The sequence below is a fragment of the Falco cherrug genome, chromosome 3 (genome assembly GCF_023634085.1).
Source record: "Falco cherrug isolate bFalChe1 chromosome 3, bFalChe1.pri, whole genome shotgun sequence".
NCBI lineage: Eukaryota > Metazoa > Chordata > Aves > Falconiformes > Falconidae > Falco > Falco cherrug.
In genome coordinates, this window is record NC_073699.1 from 69593044 (window position 1) to 69616030 (window position 22987).

A 22987-nucleotide genomic window follows, 5' to 3' on the forward strand; every position below is an offset into this window, starting at 1 on the left:
CTTCTGCCTGCAACCGCCACCCTTCCCATGCAGAGCAATGGGGTTATGGCTGTGCATTTTATCCCCATCCATGTTTTCCACAGGGTGAGGCACATGGGGCTGGGGGCTGTGCTATGTGGAGACATACTGTGTCAAAAGGCTGCTCCATGCAGGTGAACCCCTGAGGTGCGCTCACAGCATCACCTGTGCTGCTGTTCAGCTTTGTGCCTGCATTTCAGCGGATATTTTTTCTCACCCTCAATCCATTTCATTGCTATGCTTGGGTAGGAAAGGCTTCTTAGGTTGCTGCTTCTCTGCGGTTAAAGTGGGACATCTGCCCAAAATGGGATGGTTTTCAAAAAATCTTGATAAAAAGAATTCAGACCCATGCAATGTTTCTTATTTTGCACATTACATCATCAGCCCCATCTGTTTCCAGCGTTTCATGAGGTTGCACTGGAATTGATATTGTGGGGCAGAAACTGATGATCCCCCACTTCGCTAATGAATCAGCAAAAGGAAGGAGGGAGCTGAAAGAGCCTTTTCTTTGCCTAGGACTGCTACAAATTTTAGGCATGAGCGTTTGTGTTGAGGTCCTTCAGCCCCTGTTGACATTGGTGTGGTGAAGGATACATACAACTGAAATCTTAAGACTCTTAATATCAAAAAGCTTTAGATATTGCTCTTGGGACCACACCTGAAACAAGGTCTTGCTACGGCTCACATGCCATTACACTGCATTTCCTTCATGCTTAGATGCCAAAATTACATTGCTAAATTATAAGTAGTTTACATAATCCCAGAATGCAACATGAGAAAGCTTTCAAAATAAAAATGAATAATAAGATCAGCATTTATTGGTTTTTTCCTCCTACGTTACCACTGAAAATTCTCATTGGTGTGGCTTTATATGAATAGGTCTCTAGAAGTAAATTATGAGCAAAATTCAAAGCCACCATAAATTAAATGTGTTTTTTTCCTGCTTTGGTGTACAAGACTTTCCATTAAGCTAGCCCCATATAATATACCTTGGATGTGTTCAAGAAAGCCCTGTAAATTATAGTAAGTATTTAAAATGGTAAGTAGACATTGAAAAAGGCCACATTAGGATTAATGAATGAAAGGGTTGATACTGAAAATGCACTTGTAAATAAATAACATGAAAAGTAAAGATGACACACTGTTAGGTTAGAGTTACAAGTGGGAGTATGATGATAAATCACATGGCTGTTTGTCAGAGCTTCACATGTGGGTGCACGTACTCCTAAGTTCCTTTCTTCCTTTCCCTCTGAGCAAAATCTCTCCCTCCCATTGCCCCACTCACTGTGCCTCTGGGAGACTGGTGGAACTTGTCTTTGCTTTCAGCGCTTTTGGTGCTGGAGGTGTGCTGGGCTGTAGAGTTTGCTACCTCTGAGGAGTAAAGCATGCCTTTCACAGCTTTGGCTATGCAAGTGTAGTGCTTCAGGCCTGCTCTATCTGTTCTGATAATAAAATGCACATTGCTGACAGCAGGTATCTGCCAGGGGTGCAGCTGAGCCTGGATTCACTGCTGCTGTTCACAGGGGTGTAGGGTACTTCAGTGTGTTACCCCCAGCAGCTCTTGTTGGCAGCAAGCTGTCTTAGGATGGTAGCTCATAGCAATAGACAAGCCGGGGGAAAGCTGAGGATGATGTGCAGCGCGGTGTGGGGGATGCAGGGCTTGCGGCTCAGTGCAGTGGGTGAAGGAGAAAGCTTCTTCCCCTCTCCCACCCCTCCATAGGTCCTGGGCGTGATGCATGGCACACATTAACCCACACACATGTTAACATACAACACAGCTGGGGCTTTAGTAACAGTGCCATGATCATGGTCTGAGGTCTGGTCATGGTAGAAACTTTAACTGTAACTCTCTGCCTTGGGTTGAGCAGGTTCTCAGAAAATGTGCTAAAACCCCGAAACCCAGAGAGGAAAAAAGTTTCCTCCCAGGCAAGGTTCTTCCGTGTTTTCATTGTGCCAGCCATAAAGGCCATGTATACCGATAGCAGATACTGGCGTCATCACATCTTGTATCTCATATCGTCATCATCTGTGGGAGCAGTTCTGTGCAGCCTGTTCTGGCTCTCCACTGAAATAGCTCACAGACTGCAATCCAAAAGCATGGAGCAAAACCGAAATGGGTGGGGCTGTGGGACCACAAAACATATGTGTGTCAGTACTTGCAGGTCACCTGGGCTAAGGAAAATGTCTGCCTAATTACATTAGAGTTTGCATGTCTGAAAAAGCACGTGTGCAGTTAAGTAGGCCTTATGTAGCTGGGATTGGAAAGTCCACATTAAGATTACCTCTGCTTAGAAACTATATGATGTGGCTGCATGCAATCAAATTCTGGCTCCTACTGACACAGAGCAAGACCAAAATGTGATGCCCTTAATAGAGCTGCTCTGGATGCAGACTGGTGCGAGACAGGATCAGGCTGTGGCATGTACACTACATGAAGTGATGGGTGGGTACATTTTTATAACCTGATTTTACTTCCCTCCATAGTATTCAATTTTATCCGCATAGGTCCATTGAGAAAACAAGGTTCTGCTCTCACTGAAGTGTTTATGGGCCCATACAGCCAAAGGAATACCTTTTATGTGCCTGTGGCACTTTGAATATCTTTGAATGGGAAGGAATCTTTGTGGGCAAGAATAAATCCACATACTTTTTGGTCTGCCATGCAAGGAAGGGCAGAGCAGCAGTCAGTGCCACCTAAATCTTTGCCAGACCCCAGGGAAGGATTTAAGTTCAGGTTCCCTATTTGAGTAAGCACTAGGAACAAATGGTAACATAAAGGTTAGTAGAAGATTATAAATAGGATAATAAATGGAGAAGGAAGGATTATACTACCACATTAGAAATCATTTGAAGGGAAGGTAGAAACTCTCATGCTTTGCAATAATTTTTGAGTGCCCAGATTGATGGTAATCTATCTGTGTTATTTATTATAGAGATATATGTTTTGAAATATTTTTTTTAAAAGAGCTTTTTTAAATTATTAGAGCTACAAATAGAGTAGAGCACCAAAACTCTAATAGGCTGAAGTAGAATGTTAATGGTGTAGATATAAATATTTGCTGTGGAGATGTGTCTGAGTACACCCAATCAGCTGAAAAAGGAAAAGAACCTGTTTCTCATGTGGCCAGTATTAGCTAAGTAATTTGGCTTATATTTCTGAATACTTTGATTAACTGTTTTATGAAAAACACTCTGTCAGATAAACTCAGATAATTGGTAAAAGGGAAGAAACCATAGTCTATCCACAGACAGACTGTGAGCAAAAAGAGGTAAATTAGTTCATCTGCTTTGAGCTTTTCATTCAGCTCAGTGCAGTCCATAAAACTGAAAAGCCAAACACTGTGTAGTAAAAGAAGGGCTTAGGAGTTGAGATGGTGGAAAGGGAGTAACGGTCTCTGCCCTTTATTGGTCTCCCTAACCAGAGTCTACAAGTGCCTCACAGCCTTCAGTTTTGCACTCTGAGGCATAGATACAGTAGCATCTAACAAGCAGATGCAAGAGCAAAACTACCAACATCTGCCCGAGCTGAGCAGCATCACTTAGGGTTGACCTGATTGGAGCCACTTCCCATGTGAAAAAAGATTTCCAGTTTTCAGGTAGAGTAATATATTTTGCAACCATGCCATGTTAACTCAACTGTTCAGGGCTAGCTTAGCTGTCCATTTGTACCACTGCAGCTGAGTTATGCAGAGGTGTCCTGCCACGTGCCAAGCCCCACAGCATTTTATAAACGAGAGTCTGAGGAGCTACATGACGGCCAAGTGTTTGTTGTCAAACTTGCAATGGAGCAACGAACATCTCCCCTGCCCCTGGATCACTATCCTTCCCCTTTGGATGCATCTAGTCAGAAACTTGAAGGTGCAAGCTCTCTGTCAGTTAGTACACATGTTATTGCCTTCTAGTTAAGGCGTACATGTCTAGTATCCAGGACGTGTAGCAGCAAAGGGTCTGGTGTGTTTTTCACAGACAAACTAATGGGAGCTTTGAACTGCAGCTCCACTGCCAGCGTTGTTTTCGTCCAGCCACCAAAGGCTAATGTGGGCGACCATAGATGTGATGTAATTGCATCCTTTCCTTCTGTCATGCAGGTAAATGTGGTGAATATTCAAATGTTGTGGCATTGACAAAGGTGGTGTTGGGTGAGGAATTGACAGCAGCAGTGTCTGACAAAGCAACGGAGAACAACCAGAACTGGGACATTGAGCAAAATGGTCATGGGATAGTCCAGGAAAGAGGGTGCTAGCCACAGTCACAAACAGAACAGGGAAGGGGAGAGTGCGGATACTGATGCCACCAAAGGTAGAGGAAGACAGGGATAGATAAAAGAAGCCCTTTTTGTCATTAATAAACATGTCAAAATGTCACTGCATGAGAAGGGATTGGGGCAGGAGCCAAACAAGAATGCACGCAGGGACAACAAAGGGAAGAACTACAACTGCAGTAGAGAGGGCACTGAAGATTTCCAAAGGACAATCCCCATTAGGTGAACTTCCACATTATTTTTTACCTTGGTCTGGTTGAGAAATCCTGCAAAGAAGATCTTATTACAACCTGTCACATGTTTGGGCTGGGCAGCCAGACTACTCACTGCTTTCAAAATACACCTGAAATGCTGGGAAGCCCCAGGGAACTGCTGGGTTGCACTGATGAGAAAGGCATTTGAGGAGCAGCCTTGGCTCTCAGGTCTCAAAGCATGGGTGTCTCATGGTGGTGAGGACAGCCTTCTTCTGCTGCCTTGTTCCCTGCAGTGTTTTTGGCAGATGATACTTACAACCTTGTTTATGCTAGTAACACTGTAGTGGTTTTGTAAGTCACTAAGCAATGTCTATGAAATTGAGCTCAGCTTTGTGTCTCTGCTTTAAAAAGGTTTTGTTATATTTTAAGGGCATGTTTGTTTCTTTTTGTGAACCTGAGAGCTTTTTAGCTGTTTCTCCCACTCTTAGGCTTTCAGACGATGAGATTAGTTTAGCAATCAGGAAATTACTAGCATCATCCTAATTTTAGTATTGTTCATGCATTGCAAAGCAACTTGCTACGCAAGAAAAAAAACCCACATGTCTGAACAATATTGGTGCAATATGTCAGACGTAGCAATATTCTCTGTGATTATCACCCTATACAATTTTCAAAGCAGTGATGAATTGTGACAGATCCTCCTCTGAAATAACCCAACATAGTTTATGAAATCAGTGGAAGTGTATCAGTTTACATCAGCTGAGGATCTGGGCTACGTTTCTAGCTTTCTGCTAATACTTTTTTATGACGGAAGCCAGTACCTGAGATGAACTGAGAGTTAACCTCTCTAGGTGCACTTTATAGTCTTCTTGTGAGAAACATTAGATATGTCTCAAACTCATTTAAAAAAAGAGATGCAGCCACTGAAAATGAAAAATATTTCTGGCAAAGTCTGGCAAAAATATAATAGAAACTTCCGCCAGTTGTGGCAAGGATTTGGGAGGTCAGGGGCAGTTAATAAATTTCTTAACTGGCAAGCAAAGAAACTTTTAGACATGATGGCAACAGAAAGCAGGCTGCACTTGCTAATTTTTTTATACAAGCGATTTTTGTTTACCTAGATGTACACCTCCAGTATGCTCACAAACGTTTTGTAACAGATATTTATAATCACAGTGAATTTGTAGTACCATGGGATCTATTGCAGTACCATCAGTGCCATTTAAGCTTTACCATGAAAGACCACCATTTTCTGTGTGTGAACAGTCAAGCGTGGGGATTAGCGAAGTGTGAATTAGCGCAGTCCTTCTGACTGGCTAAAAACTTTTTCTTGTCATTTAGAGGTAAAGAAGAGTTAATTCAGAGAAGACCAAGTTACTGACAATTTTAATAATGAAGTAACACTTCAGAATGGTGGTGCAACATGAACAATTTGCAATGACCAGTATAACAATGTGAGAGAGGCATGTCATGAGCTTCTCCCTCTGTTGACATGTCTGAGACTGCTCAGCAGTTACCATCCTTTAGGAGCTTTTCTAGTAATTTCTTTTTATTTATATACGTGTCTTTTCCCAAACCTGCCAAAAATGCTATTTAAAAAGACCACACAGAGAACGGATCTACCTTACACAAATGTCTGGTGGGAAATAGTCATGTAAATTTTGATTTACTGAATGCACAAAAGAAGGAGGCCACCGCCTAAGAAATGGATGACAGCATCCGAAAGTGGTTCCAGCATTTTAAAAGCAATTATGGGGGGCTAGATTTATGCACAAGACCTGCTCTGTACATTAACTAAATTTGTGGGTTTAATCACTGGAAGGAGAAAACCAGATATGAAATACTCAAAGTAACAGGTCATTGTAGATATTCCCCTGAGGACATAATTTGTGTGGGTGTGTGTAGACAGGACTGCACGTATGTGTTGCAGAAGTGACAAAGGAAGAAGTCAGTGAACATCCTCAAAAAGCAAATACAGAAGAATGTTGGAATATATGGCTTCCTGAATAAAGAAAATAAAGCTGTGACTATGTGAAGATTTCTTAGTATGGGAATGGCAAAGGAGTAACGCATTCTTCACTCCAGTGGAAATTAATGGAGCATGCATTCCTCATTCTCAGTCTATTTGAGGCTGCAACAGGGGATATCACATCTGGCAAAACTACTTTGAGTCATGTTATACCACTTATAACATCATCTGGACCTTAGGAAACAGCTTTCTGAAAATAAGGAATGCTGTACAGTACCTGACATTAGCCCTGCTGAAAGGTACTGATAAGTTGCAGAGACCTAAGAAATTAAGGGCCACATTTACATGGAATTTCCCTGCACTTTATTACAGTCAGTTCCCTGGTTTTGCAATTTTAACTGCCCTTTTCCCTTAAGTGCCTTCCCCTGGGTCAGTAGGGGATGCTTGTTTGTGAAAGGGAACCAAATCAGTCAGAAAGGAGAGCATCTGGGATAACAGAAGAACACTGTGCACCCAGAAACATTACAGAATCTGGTATAAATTGAGAGCATTCATTATTAACAGAAATACTATTTTCAAACTGTATCACACTTTCACCTCTGAGGATTTCACATGCTATAGTCCTGATCCCTTGTTTGCAGTCCTAACTCCCACAGTTAGCTCGATCAGATTTGATGGAATTAGTGGTGTGAGGAGGATGCAGAGGACACAGATCTGCAGAACTTGTACATAGACACAGCTTCATAAAAACTTAACTACTGCTGGGATGGAAGGCACTGTCCTCTAGATTTTTTGCATATATTCTGCAGTTACCTTGCAGGAGGGGCTGGTTTTGGCAGTGGTTGGTGACTTTTTTTCAAAAGCACCTTAGGATTCATACAGCATTTGCAGAGCAGAGAAAAGCCTCAGTCTTTTAGTACCCACAAGTGAGAGAAGCTCACACACAGCACTGAATTGCATGTGCAGGGTTCAGATTTACCACCTCGTTCTTGCTTTAGAACAAGTGTGAAATGGCAAAAAAGTGATGTCCAGGAATACCTGAAATAAAATGAACAGAGCTGGCTGGTATTCATAAACCAAGCTGATGGGAGATTTGGAAATGCAACAGGGAGAAGGAAAATCTGAATGTCTTAAAACCTCCTACTGGAGCACATTGGAATAAGGGCTATGGGTGGAGTCAGTGTTTGCCCTCAAACCAGAGTGTGATTCTGAGTCAAAATACCAGATCTGTGCACCTCTATGGATGGTGGCCTTTTAAACAAACACCTCCATCCCAATATGTTCCTTTAGCATCACCTGTCACCTGGCATCAGCTAGTTTAACAATCCCAGGGAGGTGATCATAAACAAATGCAGAAACTCCTGTATTTGAGTGTCTTTGAGTGCGTGTGTAGGGGTAAAAGTGTTACTAAGTGCTCTGTTCAGGGGTCAATAGGTTAGCAGTTATATAGAGTGGCATGAGGTTTACTACTCAAAGTAAACACGCCCTTACTAAAAATGTACAGGGATGCCCATTTCTGCTATAGGATTATATCATGCTGGGGGATTGAGGTTTTTAAGGGTTTTGGGTTTTGGTGGTGGTTTTTTGGGGTTTTTTTTTGTTTTTTTTGTGGGGTTTTTTGATGTTTAGTTGTTTCCAACATTTGTTATAAAAAGTCCCCAGTATCCCATCCTGCACCCGGGATTATAAAAATATTTGAAGTCACAGAATGGATATATGGGTAGGCAGACACACATTTTGATTTATGTTATACTATGGTTTAGGCACACATTTGAAGGCAAGGTTTTTGGCTGACAACAGCATCACAATAGCAGTCTTCTAGCCATATATTATAGTGATGACCCCAGAAAATTATCAGGGTTTAATACAAGGCTATAATATAGGGTTTCTGAAAACTCTACATAAGCAATAGACAACATAAAAAGTCATATTACTATTTATGTGCCATCAAATCACATTAGAGGGGATTTGACCACATAAATAGTAAAATGACTTTTTGGGAATATGGAAATCAAAGAAAAATGTTTCAAATAGAAACCATAATTTACAGAAAAATCACAAATATGCAACCATGTTACGAAAGTAGGAAAGTAAGAGAGGCAAAAAGGGAAAGGAAGACTTCTTGGAATCTTTTCCATATAATTCTGTGTAAGATTTTAATTTTTTAAACACATCCAATCAAAGATGCATCCTGTCATGTCATATCATTATTACCTAAATTTATTGTATTACATTGCGAGATACATGGGAGTTGACCAATATCTTTGTTGTTAACTGTTTGCCGGCTGTTTGCTCCTGGGGTGAGTGGGGAGAATTTTAGCTTCTCAGAACCATCAAAATAAAGAGCATCATTTCTCTTTGATCTTTCTCTGCTGTGAGAAAATGTTCTGTGGATAGAAATACTTCCCAGTCCCAGAATCTTACCCTCTAGATTTTCTTGAATTAGTTGTGAATACATATCAGTATTTATTTGGTTCTCTTTGTTTGCTGATGCCAATAAAAACTGAGGAGTAAGCAAGAATAATAACTGTGGTAATTTTGGAATATCTGGAGTGTACTGAGTGCTGAAAAGACAAGTGTGAAAGTAAGGGGCCACTCCAAAGAAAAGTTTAGTACCCAAAGAACGTAATTGAAGTTTATGAGAATTTTGCCATTGAACTCAGTGTGAACTGCGTTGACCTCTGGCCATGCAAAAATGCCGGTAGATGAGCTGTCGCTTTGCCCGCAGGTCCCCTCTGCAGCACAGCATGGGGCTGTACTGCTGCAGGCCAGCCTGTCCTGCACATCCTGCTCATAACCCTTCATTCCTCCTTTGTGGGAAGAGCGCAGAGTGGACTGAAGTTTGCCCCCAGTGACTGTAACACACAAACCCAAAATATTCAGAAGCAGAATAAAATTGTAACAAATGCTGGCAATTATTATCCTAGGATTTTGGGAGATGAGGGTGAAGAAGGAGTTGTTATACTCCCTGCGATCTGACTGGAATCTTTGATGAAGGAATTTTTCTTCTATGGTTCTGATTCAGTAAGTGCTTAAAACATGCCTAGCATTAAACATGTAAGCAATGCTTCTGCCTTTAAAGTGAATTTGTCTTATGGGATGTGAATATGACTATTTGTTTGCCTAAAGTTTACCACATGCCTAAGTGCTTTGCTGGAGAGATGGTCAATATTCTTAGATTATTTTTAAGAAAAAAAGGATTTTATTTTGAGGTAGTAATAAATACTAAATTCTTGGAAGATTAAAGGATTGAGGAGACTTTACATGTCATGTACATGTGCGTGCACAGCTTCCTTTGAAGTCAATGGAACTTGTGTGTGCAAAAGGGCAGAGATACAGGGCAGCAGAAGTTCATAATATTGTGGCTTAGGAGCCAAAAAGATCAGGGGATATCTAGAATGTGTATATGAACTTTTAAAAGCTTGAGTGCTTTAAAGTGCTTCTTTCTTTCTTTTTCTTTCTTTCTTTCTCTTTCTTTCTTTCTTTCTTCCTTTCTTCCTTTCTTCCTTTCTTCCTTTCTTTCTTTCTTTTTTTCTTTCTCTCAAGAAAACAACCTGGAACTTTATTTTTTACCTAGAATATAACAGTTAAAATCCACTTGCAGGAAAATCTGTCTTTCAGGGAGCTTCTCTGAGAGTAAAACAAAACAGTGGTTGTTTAGAAAAGCTGAGGAGAACCTTGGGCATATACAAAAGGCGAAAGAGGCAATCCAGAAGCAGAAGGCGATGTTGCTGGAAACAGGAAGGTGAGCTCTTGAGTGTAAAGAGATATACCCGGGAAGCAGAATGATCATTTGCCAAGGGAAGGTGGACAAACCATCCAAGAGAACAGCACATCAGAATCTACCTCTGGGAAATGTGTTGAATCAGGAAGGCTGTGAATATCTTGCACCTTGGATTATTTGTGTGTGCTCAAGCAAGAAAACTATATAGCTATTTACTTCCTTGCTGAAAGAAAACAATTAGCTAACATTCTTAGTGATGCTCTTAAATGAGAACATTATTTTCTTTTTGCAAAACATTGCTTTCATTGATTGACTTTGTTTTGTAAACCTGCAAATGTTAGATTTCTCCTTAGATTGGGGGAAGGCTTAGAGCTCTTTATGATTCTGTCTCTCCACATGAGCTACATCTAGGAAAGTGCTGAGCAAAGAATGAGGGGTGCTTAGTGCTCTCCCACACTGTCTAACATTGCCATAAAATTGCACCTTTGAAGAGCTGGGATAAAGACTGTGAAGCTGAACTATTCCATTTCTGGTAACAATAGCATAATAATAATCACTTATTAACAGCCTTGTTCATTTGGCTTACTTCCTCACTTTTTACCAACCTTCTAAAAATCCTGTTTTGCCCTTGCTGGTCTCTCTCTTGTAAAATGGTATCAGCAGCTGTATCTTGGTTTGGAAAAGGAAAGGAAGAGGGAAGACAGGCTCTAGCCAGCACACTACTGCAAAACGACTGCTAGCTCACCACATTGCACTCTTTTTCTGCTAATTACAGGAAAAATGATTTATTAATATTTGTGCAATGGTAACTTCTCAGCTCACCCACAGCCTTTTCTAATCCAGCCACTTATTTTCAGTACTACTTTTAAGCTCTGACTTTAATTAATGGGGTGCAGAAGTTTAAAGCATATGGGGTTGCTTTTCTTAAGTCTGGGAACAAGCAGAGTTTAAAAACCTTGCAGATACAATTCTCAATACTGACTTAAACTCTGTTTCTGAAAATGCTACATATAAGTTGTCACATTTTCTTCAGCTTGACATAAAATTCTGTGACGTGTCACATCAAATAGCAACAATCATGAAATTTTTAGAGATGTGTCAGTTTTGAGATCTGTACTTTCTTGCTTTGATCCATCACAGTTCAATTGGAAGATAAAATAATCACTTCCATTTCTCACTACTTTTTTTATAAAAACATACAATAAAAAATATACATTTTAAAATTTTCAAAGTATTTGTTCTGAAGCCCCTTTAAACAGAAAACTCTTGTAGCTGCTAAAATCTGCTGCAAAACCAGCGCTTGAGTTGCGGTGATGTTTTTTGCCTGCTCCACGGCACAGCTTGAAAGGTGTCATCATTTAGGGGATGCCCACGGTCATCTCTGGTCCGCTTGGTCTCCCCACATCCAGAGCATGATCCTCGCCCTGTGAAGTCAGGGCCAGTGGCAGACACTCAGTGCCTTGTGGATTTGGTCCGCCTGAATAAAACTTCAGGTGCCTTTTAAAGTGACTAAAGAGATAACCTCCCAGAAAATGCTGGCTCACTCGCCGTGCTCCCTTCAGCAACAGGTGGAGCGAGGAGCATGCAGACTTTGCTGGGATTTCACAAGGAAGCCACCTAGCTAGGGCACTGCCTCTCCCTCCTGGGTGAGCTCGGGTGAATGAAGAGTGAGCAAACCCTGGTGCCCTGGACTCCCCCCATGCCGTCCCCCAATCCCTCTTGGGGGCTCATCCATCTTGGGCGCCCGTCGGGGCCACGGTGGGTGGCGGCGCACATCTGCCAGGGGGCTGGAGCACAGCTGCGCGAGAGGAGGGGGCGCAGACCAGCAGCCCTGTCTGCGGGGCGATTCATCAGCAGGATGGCTACTGCTGGGAAGAATTCCTCCCCGGCGGGATGAACCTCCAGTGACTCTTCTCGAGGGCTGAGGACATCCCCCTCCCACACGGGCAGGGCCATCGCTCAGCCCCAGGCTGAACTCTCCCTCACCTCCTGACCCCCTCTTCAACTCCCACATATGCACCAAGGCGTGAACTGGGCCTCCGCGGGGCCCAGAGGCCTCGTAACCCACTTCTGCTTCATTTCCAGCCCCACACTGGATGCTGGCTGCCCTGTCGGGGTTGGGGGGTTGCTGTCTTTGGCCCCTCAGTGTCGTCTCTGCCTCTCCATGCCTACAACAACCAGCCTAGGAGGCTTGCCTGCCAGACCCTGATGGGAACACTGTTGCATGCTGGAGGGTGCAGCCGCCTTTTAACAATTCAGTCTTTTAGTCTCCTCCTGGCCTGGCCCCTCCAAACACACCTAGGGGCTCTCCTGACAGACCGCATTGCCACTCTCTGCCCACCGCTGGCAGCACAAACCAAAGGAAAACTGGTGTCACTCTGGGGCCTCATCTGGTGTCGGGTGGGGATGTCCTCGGTTTTGGAGAAGTGAGCAGTAGCTTTCCCTTGGTGGCTCTGGAAGCCATCGCCAGGGTGGGGGACTGTGATGAGGTTCCTGAGGACAAGTGACAAAGGGCACAGTGGGTGCCATTAACATTTTCAAATCACCTGGTCTGATTATTTCATGCCGGGGGAAGCGTTAAGGAAACAGAAACCCAAGGACAGCAGCTGAACCTTTGTGCTTTTTGTGCTTTTTCTTTCTTTCCCCCCATCCCCCAAGCTTTCAATGTACTTGCCTGCTGGGTCCTCAGGGAATAACGTGCCCTGGCAATTTATTACACTGTCTCTAGGCAGAGCCTACTGCTGCTGTATCAGAGAATTACTTAAGGAGTTACTCAGGTCCAGGTGGCTGTTTGAGAACTTATATCAAGAACTTACATCACCTGCTTTCTCTTGCAGTTAAACGTAGGTCCCTTCCTTTGGCTCATTTCTCCTTTTATCAGAGCATAATTTAACCACTGGTCATTGGAGACAAAGAGAAGCCTAAATAAGCTTCAGAGTACACCTGAGGAACTCTGCTGAGGAAAGCTAAGCAGCAATGTTTTCTTCTGAAAACCAGTGTCCTTTCACAGCGACTCTAGTAGCTTCTGCTCTCCAGGGTTGGATGAAGGAGCTACTAGACAGGAGAAAAGAGGCAAAAGATAGCATGACAAGAGATATCAGAAAGGCCAAGGGGAAGGCAAGGAAAAAGTATTTGCTCATATCTGAGAAGAGGCAAAAAAACCCCCCAATGTTTCTTTACATTTTAACTCCTCGGGTACATTCACCAGTGAGAGTGGCATGAGTGTGCAGCCTCAGCATCCTGTGTCCTGGACCAGGAAGATGAGTGCTCAGGTGCTCTGACACTTGTTGCAGGTCCAGGGAGCTGGTTAGGGTCAGGAAAGGAGGATGTGCAGGGACACAGTTCCTGTTAATACCAGAAAATGCCCAATTCCAAGGGCTGGTGGCAGAAACTCTATGGAAAAGCAGCTTGTGCTTTAAGTTTGTATTGCATTGAAATGTGTGTTTCAGTGCTTTGGCTGTTTTTTTAAAAGCACAGTGAGGAATATAGAGTACATTGGGACTCTGACTACTAGGGACCGCCTGTATGGGGACAGGTGGTGGACGTACCTCTTTATATTGTGCCATTCTCCATAGAAATCATCTAATGTTTACAGTGAAGCATTTTAAGGCAAACCAAAATCAGTGACTGTTGCAGTGAAAAGTCTGCCCTCTAAACTGCAGTGGTTTGGGAGTTGATTGACAAGCAGCTTAGACATCTGGACACTGAGAGCAGGTTAGACAGCTGAAGCTGCCAACCTTTTCAGCTTGTCCCAAGGTAAAGCTGTCCCAGCTCATCAGTCAGCACCCTAACATTCCTTAGGCCTCCAGATTTTAAAGAGGCCATGTTGACCCATAAAATCTAGTAATATGGATGGGTATGTTTTATGACTTTTTTTGGCTGAATAATAACTTGGGAGTCTGAAATGTCTGAAGAATTTTCTTTGCTCAGACCCTCCAGTGTGTAGAATAGGATGTTTCACAGCAGGGTTTTTTGTTTTTTTCCCCCCTTTAATTCTGATGCAATTAAAAGCAATGAGTGCAGCAAGTGCCTATAAGTCAGGCAATTATGCCACGTTTTTTTCCAAGGAACCGGTAAGCATTGTACAAACTTGACAGCTAGGACTGTCTGATGCCGTAGGCCAGTAGCCTTTCAACTCAAAAAACCTATGTTCAGTTTTGGAGATGAGCTGTTCACAACAGTGTACTAGATTTGTTTCTCTGCTGGAGAATCTTTGTGTACATTACAAAATGCCTTGCACCATTTTAGGCAAAGTGTAGTCTCTTAGCAGCAGAAGGGAGGAGACATTAACAAGTGTATCTGGGACAGATCGAGATGCAATGCGAGGCTGTCTAAGAATTCAATGGGCCAAAGAGTTTTGAGGCCCATCATAACCTATCTCTGAAATTCATCCAAGCCAAAAGCATGGGCAATGTGAGACACCTAAAACCTCAAAGTAAGACCCTGTTGTGACAGTCCCTGCATGGTGCACAGCACAGGTCACCAGTATTCACTGCACTCCTTTCTGTGCCAGGGTAAGGGAGCTCCAGCATGAAGCAGAATCCCCCCTCCTGAGCAGAAGTAAGCCCCTGAAGTGCTCACCTTCTTCGTTACACAGGATTAAAAAAGGGGTTATGAGCAGAGAATGGGCATATAGATTTTACAGCAGGCTTGACTTCAGAGCTGAGGGAAAAGCTACACATTTCTTTCCCAGCCATAAGGTAAAACAGGTGGCTACATAACACCTCCATCATCCTAGCCCTAATTCCTCTCTGCTTAGCCCTTTCTGCTTAGTCGTCTGTGTGCAATAGTCTTTCCTTCTGTGACTCATGAGGCAGCCTGAGGCGAACCTAACCTAGGACATCTCTAATCCTCCTTACAGACATAGACATACATGTAATGATCTGACTTTGGATGTACCAGAGCCCATTCTCAACAACCTGTTTTTCAAATCTGTCTTCCGTTCAGTTTGTTTAGTAATGACAATCAATAAATGGTTATTGGTGGTTCTGATCCATGTCAGCAAGGTCAGTTGCATTTTCACGATGGGCATTTGCAAGGACGCCTTCATGTATCACTACCATAGCACTTCATCAGTGTGATACTGAGATGTGAGATGCCTGAAGTAAAGCGGGCATTGATTCTAAGAACCTCTTGAGTGATGTGGTGCTGATCATCATCCTGGTGTGAGTAAGCATTGTCTCAGAAATGTATACATAATATACCATAAGCGTTTTTTTGTCAATCTAGTGTTCTGAAAGAGGGGGTTCCCATACCAGCTTAAAATAATCCTTTGGAGACAAATCTAGAAAAAAATATTTATAATTGTGTTGACCGACATGGCTTGAGCCCATTTCCATTTCTGGGCCCTCTTGGGGAAGTTAGATTAAAACAGGGGAAATATTTTGCATAAAAATTATTTTCATGGAGTAATGAATAAAATGATAATGCGCAAGCTACAGTGCATTGATCACACTGGTGAAATAACATCTGATGGGTTCCATAAAACTGACCTTCCTCCTTTCGCTTTTTCCTGGAAATATCTGTCTTTTTCCACGTGTAAACTCTGCAGCTTCATTATGATCTCCTATAACTAGTGCCTCCTTATTATCAGGTGAAGAGCAAGCCGAGTGATACTGCCTTTTTCCTTCTTCAGCTACTATCAAAACAGTGCAACAACCCCAGTCACAAACTCAAGAGTCTTTTGACAGCAGCAATTAAGCAACTTAATTAATGAGTGAATAAAAATGATAATATTTACTGAATGGGAGCATCCTGTTTTGCATTTTTATTCAAACTGTGCACCTGAAGAATACCACTGAGTATACTACCACCTCCCCTTCTGCTTGCAAGATCTCTTCTTTTTTTCCCCCACACTATTTTGACTTTGCGAGCACCCAAAAGCTATTGCATGCATAGACACTGGCACGATGCTGAGGCATCAAAAGTCCCTTCCAGCCAGATGAGGGGAATATGCTTCTATCTTGCTGTGCTTCTGCTGACCCTTAAAACTTGGCTTATATTTAAGGGACAATTTCCATGGTGCATTTGTAAGCCTGAACTTTACATGAAAGTAGGTGATTAATTACAGATAAATGGCTAATAAAACATTAATGCATTTTGTAATTAACAAACCTTGGAATGACAGTTCTCTCCTCCCACTTTCTCAACGTTTCACATGCATGTGTATAGACTTCTGTTCTCCCATATTCTTTATTTGCCTGTTAATCTGTGCAACCTCCATATATCACATGCATACATATAAATATACATTTTAGTCTACATGGGTTTTCTCAATGAAATATATAACCCATCTCAAGTGCAAGTAAGCCCCATACATAATTATTTTAGAATGACAGACAGTGAATTCCTTAGCTATTATTTTTGACGACCCTGTCATGGATGCCAGGCATATATTGTGGTAAGAGCCTGAGAAACTTGGGAAAACCCACCTGGGGAGCAAACTCCTTTTTTCTTTATGGAAAGGTTCCCCAAGTGACAGGCCTGCAATCCTGGGTGAGCTTAATTAAAGTCAATAGAGAAAACTAAAGCATTCAAAATTGCTGCCTTTGGGGCTTCCCCGCTCTTCTTTTTCTTCATTTGCTGACACTTTTAAGGGGAAGGTGCATTTTAAATTCCTTATTTGGGGCTTGGGGCTCAGTTCATCACATTCCCCTTCTGTTCTGTATCCCACATTAAATCTCTCTGACACTTCAAAGTGTTGTTTCCCATGATTTATGGCTAACTAATGCAGGTGCACTGGGCCTCCTGTGAGGTGCTGAATGCCCTCTTTGACATCAATATTAATGAATGAAGTTTTGATACAAAGCCAGGTAAGGGGTATTACCTCAGAGTACAGATAGGTAAACTGAGGCACCCAATAATACAGCAATGAAGCCAAAAGATGAACTTGACCTTACCTGGCTCCCAGAGTTCTGCATTTTTTACTAAGCCTTTTGTAGGATGATGTCTGCTGAGACTATGTTTTACTCCTTGGGTTTTTCCAAAATCTGCCTAACCAGACTTTGTGTCCCCATTCCTACCTTGTTATTCCTCCTTTCCATCCACAGCTTCCCATCACAGGCCAGAGACAAGCAGAAGTAGCGGAGCTGGGTGCATATATGGGTGAATCAAAAATGCCTTTGTATAACAGGTTCTTGACCATCTGCTGCACCTGCCTTTTCAATCCCTTGTCTGTTTTGAATTATACACATTGAAATGTCACAATCGCCATCAGGCCTGAAGCTTGGATTAGTTTTTGAGTTTGTAATGCTTGCTTTGGAAATGAATGATGAAACGCCCACTGACTTCAACATGAGAAAATCTCATCAACTGATAGCTACATTCACCTTCATTTGGACCTCACCTTTCCTGGTAGAACTCATTAGAAGTGTTGTCAGTAACCATACTGGGACTGGGGCATTTGTGACAAACTACCTTTGGGGTTTGCTTTTGGAATGAAATCCTCATTTACCAGCCTCTGGTAATGAGGCGGCCACACAACTGAAGAATGAAGGCATTTTCATCAGTGTCTAATGTTAGATATACTAAATGAGGTTTGTAGATTAGGAAAGAACTTTAAACACTGAAGTGATCAAAATCCCTGATGATAAGAATGGGTGTCAGAAACTCCACAGTTCTGATTTTTGGTCCTATAGAATTTACATTATTCACTGCATGCTGATCTAGGCTGTTTGTACATTTATTGTAGAGGGAGCTGTATGGTAGGATGGTAGTAATTGCCTATTTTCTCCTCCACGGCACTCAGAAACATAAGATGTATGCTATGTCAAAAGCAGGGGGAAGTCAAAGTCCAGTAAGAACAGAAGGGGTTAAAAACAGAGCTGCTGGACTTGCACATGGAGCTGGAAGAGGCTGAGGTGAGGAGATCCACTCAGCTTCGTAGTGATGTACAAAATGCTTCCTGGGGTGTCGATTCCACAAACAACCCTTCCCATTCTGTTTGGGGCTTGTGGGATATCTAAATCTGGTAGACCTAGTTCTGATCTCTTTCTATTTCAAACTATGGCAGAGCAAGCATCTCCTCTTTTCCCTGTTCCTCCTTACCACAATCCCTTGGCAAACAGCTCGCTGCTTTGCTTCCCTCCTGGAGGAAGGATATCAATGCTGAAAAGGTTAAGTGTGCTGCCTTATGAGTTGGGATGTTGTGAAATTTACACTCATTAACTTCTCTGGGTGGCCATCAGGAATTTAATTAATATCCTTGACATGGGTTGTTGCAAGTCATATCGTGGCTTCCAGATGCCCATTGCTGAGAGAGACAGAGATTGCACTTGTGAAGAGTGACAGCTTTCACAAGTACACAGAGGCTTTGTACTCTGTCTTGCAAGAAGAAAGACAGCTCTGGTTGCCACCTTCTTCCTGTGGGAAAAAAGGAAGAAAAAAAACGGCAGCCTTTTTGCAGGTAGCCTCACTCATGACAGTAACATCACGTCTGTTTCTGCCCTTGTCAACACATCTCACTGTCCACAATCACTCATCATCTCCAGACAGACAGCACTGGAGGAGATCATCAATTGCCAATGCAATTCAGCAGATACACTTCATAAATTTTAATTACATTCCCACTGAAAATGAATGGTCAGAAAATATAAAACATCTGCCATCCAGATCATTTACATTTTTCGTACAATAAATCATCAGCAACATCCAAAACAATGGATTAAATCATGTGGAGTGTGATAGGTCAAGAAAGAAGGAACGGCACCCATTGTGTGATTACTGTTTGGACCAAAGCCATTACACGATGTACAGTATCAAGGAAAATAAAAACATTAAAAAATAGTAACCGTTTGGACTTGTCCTCATAAATAAAAGATCCCTGGTCTCAGATAGACCCTGCTAATGGATCTATTACCGTGTCTATGGAAAAATGAGGGATTGTTTAAGTAAAGGAATATTTAGTTAATTAAGATGGAGGAAAATGAGCATTTATCAATTGAGTGGCTGGGCTATTTAGCTTGTAAATAGAATAAAGAAATGATGTCAGAGGAAAATAATCTGTTAATCAGGTTTAACTAACATGACTGTTAAAATACCTCAATCTACTTTTTCTTCAAGAGTGGCGTGAAATCCTGGTGTGAGATCACCAAACAATGTGTCCAAACTACGTATTTTACTTGGCGAAACATCAGACTAGAGGCTTAGTAAGCCAGGCGTGGGATTCAGAGGCAATCTATTAGATCCTCTTGGCCTGTGTTTGGCAGGGGAGCCAGCCCTGATGGTGATGGGTGCAGCGATGCTAGAGGAGCCCTGCCCCAGGAGGTAAAAGAGCTGCATTCAGTTCCTCCTCTCCTTCCAGCCACTGAACTGCTGAAGAAACAGGCCAAGGCAACAGGACCCATGTTTCCTTCCACAGAGGGGTTGAAGCAATGCAACTAGAACCACAATGGCAAAAAAAATCTTTCCGGTCTAGGTACTGCGGATTTCCTCATATCTGGTGAGATTTAATTGCCTCAGACTCTTGAAAGTTTTGGAATATTTTTGCCCTGAATTTTAGGTGTTTCTGTTGTTCAGTATTATATGTAAAATATTTTCTTGAGCAATGATACCATCTTTATGTCACTTTGTGCTGCAGCTTCCCCCAGATGATGCTTTCTTCAGCAGTCCTTCTTACTACTTGCACTGTTACCAAGTCTGAGACCTTGTCTTCTCTTCCTTGAGCCATTCTAATTTTCTAAAAACTGAAAGTATTTTGGCTAGACCCACCTTAAGGCTTGTTTGTTTGTTTGTGTTTTAAATAGTACCAACACAAAGGCATGGGAGTCCACCGAAACTGCAAACTGAGAACACACTCAATCACAAGTTGGTGGATATGGCACATCTCATCCCTAGAGCAGATGAGAGATTAGCGTGTTTGTTAACCTCGGTATCTTTCCTGTTGAATGAAATGGGTGGAAATCAGGTATACACTGAGCAAATGTTTATTTTGACTGGAAGCCCTGTCACTTTGTGTATTTATGTGAAATAGAGAGATGTATGCTTAGCCTGAGGAGGTATCTGCACTCTTCAAAAAAAAGGCCATTGATGAATGGCTGTAAAAGCTATACTTTTATCTGTTTTATGCTCTTCTAATGCTGCTAAATTGTTGTATATTAGGTTAAAAAATAGTTCATTCTGTCGTTACATCATGAGCATGTCTCGCAATGGTATGTGCCATATAAGCCTCTTTCATTTGACAATTTACTGCTGTTAAAAGGAAATAAAAATCCTCATAGCATATGAGAGAACAATGTATCCGAGGGATTTTTCAAGGTGTTCAGCTTGAGATTTTAGGCTTGAACTAGGAATAACGGGTTTTGACTCTATGTATCTGCATATTTTTAATTCAGTTACACAAATATCATAGGGAAAGAGGTAGCAATTTTTTCCCTCATAGAGATGTTTTACTTCATACTAAACTCCTTTACAACAACAGTAATTATTGAAAAATATCACAGAAGTACCGCAGCACATGTTATTATTATTAGTTACTATTTATACAGTGACACATATTGCTCTACAGACAAATAAAAACAATGTGCTTTTCCTTTCTCACAGCTATGGTTTATGGGCTTTTTACTACGAGTTTGGCCAGCTGGTTTGGATATGACAAGTAATTATCCCCAAATCTATTCCTTTTCCCCCAAGACCCGCCCTGAACAGAGGTGTGTTTTTAAAAATCACAGTGTTCATTCCATTTGGTGTCTCATCTTCCCACCTTGTGCCCTGTCTCCCCACTCTCAGTCCTCCCCATACTTTTCCAGTCTCTCAAGATCTACTGGTTTTTTCCATCCCATTATTGCCATTTTTCACATCTGCTCAGTCCAGGTCTGGGAGCAAAAGCATCAAGCCATAGTGCAAAGCACACAGTATCTCTGCCCAGCCTGGTAACGAAAGGTATCAGCAGGCCAGTTTTCCCACTGTTTCCCGTCTTTCGCCTCAACGGTGCTCTTCTGTGCATGGAAGGATACAGGACAGTCCATCAGACCAACCGCTTCCTTATGGCTTTGCCCTCCACCAAAGCACAGTCCTACGTTACCCGCTGCCCATTGCTTCCTCCTAGACTTTCACAGGAGCACTTAGGGAACCCAAACCATGCTCTTAAGGCACTGGCTGGCCCAGCATGTTGAAAAGGGTATATGCTACATACTCTTAAAGGAAATAACAATTATACTTGTGCTGTTCAGGGATGGCTAGGGATTGCTGAGTAAAGCCTTCCTTACACCTCAGATGTACAGATTTCAGGGGGCCAGCTGAGAGCTTACATTCCCAAGAGTTCCTTCAACCAGACACAAACAAGTTTTAGGAAGTTTGTCCAGTCCTTTAAGTGGCTTCAGCACTTCTTGCTCAGTGTACCTCCGACATTAAACATCTCCTGCCAAAATTACAGAGATTGAAGAGAAAATTCAAAAAAGCCTGTAGGCACCTAACATGCTGCTTGGGCGGAAGGCAAGTGCCTCAGTTGAAGTTGTCCACTTAATTTCTTAATGCACCTGAAAATCAGCTCAGGTAGGGTACCTAGAAGTTTCTAATACAGCTTTAGCGCTGGTGACCTGGTTTGGATCAAGTGCATGCTGTTGACATATGCCTCCTGATCACTCCCATCAGCTGAGCTTCATTTTGTGTCCCAGAGCAATGTCAGAATGTGCCAGCTGGGTTCTTTTCAGGTGAAAAACAGCAGGAAAACACACTGCAGGAGCCCCCTGAACATGCTGAAGCCATGAATGGGCAGCTCAGCCTATGGGACCATGCTGCAGCTAGTCCAGAAAGACCGCCCTGAAAGGTGCATGCTGTGGACGTGCGGTGCTCACTCCTAACTCTTTCGCTGTACATATCTGCTCCTATTGGTCTGCACGACTAATGCAGGCACAGCCACTGTAGCTGTGCAGTTCATCCCAGAGCTGACTGCATGTGTGCATACATGTATGGGTCTATGTCACCCAGACGTGCGTGTGCGTGCACATGTGTGTGCACGTGTAATTTATCTTTTTTGTGTGATACACCAAAAATAATGTATGAGCTCCCTCTGCTGCTTTATACAAAGAAATTAATCAAGAAAATTCCTTGCAAAGCTGAGAGCATTTTATTCATATCTTGCTGATAATGCTGTATGCACAAGTAGTAATGAAAACAATAGTATGTTATGCTTTAAAAGTACTGTCCAAATATTAAATAATTAGATAAATGAAAGACTCTGTGTTGGCTGCATTGCCTGGTAAAATATTCTAAATATATCTATTTTGATTGAATGAAACATGTCAACATGTTGGGTAAAAGACTGTTTCCTGACTTCCAAGAAGGCATCATTAAAAACAATGAAATCTCTGTTGAGGGGTAGGATACATTAAGTATACCTAGGTCTTTTTCTTTTCAAAAAAAAGAATAAATAATTTTCAGATGTTTAAAAGTGATATATCATTGTGTGTTAATAGGTTTTGATGTCTTTTGCATTTTGTTAAACAAGCTTTGCATAGTTAAACAATGTGACACAAGCTACTTCTTGAAGTTTATCTGAACTTGTATGACCCATAAAAGACAAATCAGATTAATTTAGTGATGAAAAGAGAGCCCTGCTGAATAATGTGGCTTTAAAGACTTAAGAAGCTCCAAAATATATTGTCTTCTTTTCTTTCTGTTCTCTTCTTCCTCATTCTGCTGCTTTTAAAAATGGTTCAAGAGACGTATCTGAAACACCTTACTATTTTCTGTATTGGAAAGTGTAATTTTGATAAATTGACTTGCAAACAGTTTATTTCCTGAAGGGGCAAAATCAAAAGTATAGTTCTTTGAATGTTTTCAGAGAAAAACTTCAATTAGAGCTAGATGAGAATATGCAGTCA